We start from the raw sequence: 2,464 nt of genomic DNA, 5'->3' as shown, positions 1-2,464 counted from the left end.
AATTGTTGAGACCACATTATTATGTGGATATATCTGTGATCTGTAACTCAAGACGATCCTAGTGAGCAGGTTAGCGAAAAAGTCACGGCGGGGATTTATACCCGGCTCGGGGCGAGCCTGGGGGTATAAATGGGACTTTAAAGAATGTATTGGGGTTAATTTTGACATTGAGGAATATAATTGGTGATTAATTAGGTATCGGGAAGTAAGCAGAAAACATTAGAGACACTCGAGGAATTAGCGGGAATTGGGTGAAATGACCAAAATGCCCCTAGGTGGATTAAAAGATTTGGAGTTAAAGGGGAGGGTATTGTGGTAATTTGGCATATAAAGGATAGGTATAACTCAGGTTTTATGCCTTAGTGGGAAGTGTAGAAAAGGCTGGAAAGTCTGAAGGAAAGTAAGAAAAGAAAAAGAAAGAAAAAGAAGGGAAAGAAAAGGGAAAGGAAAACAGGGTATTTTTCAAGGTCGGTTTGGCTTTCCCCCATTAGTTCTTGAAGTCTTTGGAGCAGAAACTCAGGAAGAGTTTGGGCAAGAGCTAGAGGCTAGGGTCCCTGTTCTAGCTTGAGGGATTGGTAGAGCAATTCATTCAGTTGAGGTAAGACTTTGAAGTTTTCTTCAGTTTCTGGTTTTGGTGTTGAACGATGATGTCTAAGCTAAATTTGATGGGAATTCTAGGAAATTCAAGCCAAGGGTTTGAGGAGGAGTAAGCCAAGGAGGTGTAGAGGCTGACTAACGGTCGAATCCCCATTAAAGGTATGAAATTCTAGCTCTAAATTTTGAGGTTTTGGTTGTTTTGGTGAAGTTTCTGAGTTTGAGGTTCAACCATGGTGAATTTTGAGATTAGGGGTGCATGTGTTTAAGTTTTGTATGGTTGGGATGCTGGGGATGAGTTAGACCTGTAAGCAAGCTTAATTCTAGGTTTGGTGGAAGTTTGGAGAAGTTTTGGTAAGGATTGGCTCGGGGAAAGTCGAAGGAGGGAAAAACAGCATTAGCTGTTCTGTGACTAGCGCTACAGCGCTAGCCTTTGGGTGCTGTAGCGCTAGGCCAAGTGCCTTGGGACGATTTTGGGCTCTGTTTGTAGTGCTGTAGCGCCCTCCTTAGAGTGTTGTAGCGCTACACTGTTTCCAGAAAGGGGTTTTTGAGTTATTTTCAAGGGTTTTTGCTCGGGGGTTCGATTCCACCACCCCGTTTGGTGGAATTAGAGCTTCTCGAGGGCTCGGGATTGGTCCTGAGGCTAGGTTTTGGACTTGAGGTTTGGTGATGATTTTGACCTATGGTTGTGACTAAGTGTGCGCTAGGGCTCAGGAGGGATCGTGCTCAAGGATCAAAGTGAACGAAGCTAGCGAATTTAAAGGTAAGAAAACTGTACCCGGTTATATGTTTGTGATGGGACTAAGTGCTCCCGATAACTGTATAATGTCATAGATGGTATTATGCCATGGGACATGTGATAAATGGCCTAAGGGTGCCGTATACAAAATTTGCGCACAGGGCGCGGCTTGGCCACTAGTAGCCGAGGACAGCTTAATATTCACTGAGCTCGGTTTAAGCGGGCCAAAGTCAATGGGATAAACAGAGGGTGCGACCTAAAGGTGCTAACCCTAGTTATCATTTATGAATTGATTATTGATATGAGATGATATGTTTGGTATGCTGAATGCTTGGTTATCATGAATGCTTAAACTGTTGAGAACATGTTTATGTGATATGATATATTGGATTGTCTGTTGATTGTTTGTGCTCTGTTATTGTATTTTCTTGCTGGGCCTTGGCTCACGGGTGCTACGTGGTGCAGGTAAAGGCAAAGGAAAGTTAGACCAATCCTGAGATGGAGAGCTATGGGGCTGACTGTACATAGTCAGCTGTTCAGTCGTCATGGCCTAGGAGTGGATCAGAACAAGGAATGCCTAACAGTCTGTTTTTCTCTAGAATGGCCAATTACTGTATTTAAATCTTGAATCTTTGTAAATGCTTTTAATCTTATTATTTTTGGGATCCCGTGTAAACAAAAAATAATATTTATAAGAAATGCGGTTTTTGAGACCAAAATCTTTTAATCCTAGTTCCATTATAGTTTCAGTAACACGTTTTTAATTACAGGACTTGATTAGCAAGTCTAGCAATTTTAAAAACACATAGTGTAACGGTCTTGGCTATTGAGGGCGTTACAACCTCCCACGTCACTAAATGTTTCAGAAGGGAGAGGCACTTGCAATAAGTCAAACTTTGAATAGCTGGGGAACCTAGAAGAAAGACTGATTGGGGAAGAGCAAGCAGATGAAACCTCGAAGTGAATTGACTCAGGCCCGTAATGAACAACAAAAACCTCTTCTGATTGCCTCTCTTGTATAGACTCTTGAACTTCAGAAAAGGGAACGTACTCAAACTCTGGAGGCGGCGATAGATGACCCAATGACTGGTGTGGCTCGAGTAGACCTACCAATCGTAAATTGTCATCATT

Source organism: Humulus lupulus, chromosome 6 (genome assembly GCF_963169125.1).
Source record: "Humulus lupulus chromosome 6, drHumLupu1.1, whole genome shotgun sequence".
In the NCBI taxonomy this organism is placed as follows: Eukaryota; Viridiplantae; Streptophyta; class Magnoliopsida; order Rosales; family Cannabaceae; genus Humulus; species Humulus lupulus.
Note: the sequence above shows the minus strand (reverse complement) of the source record.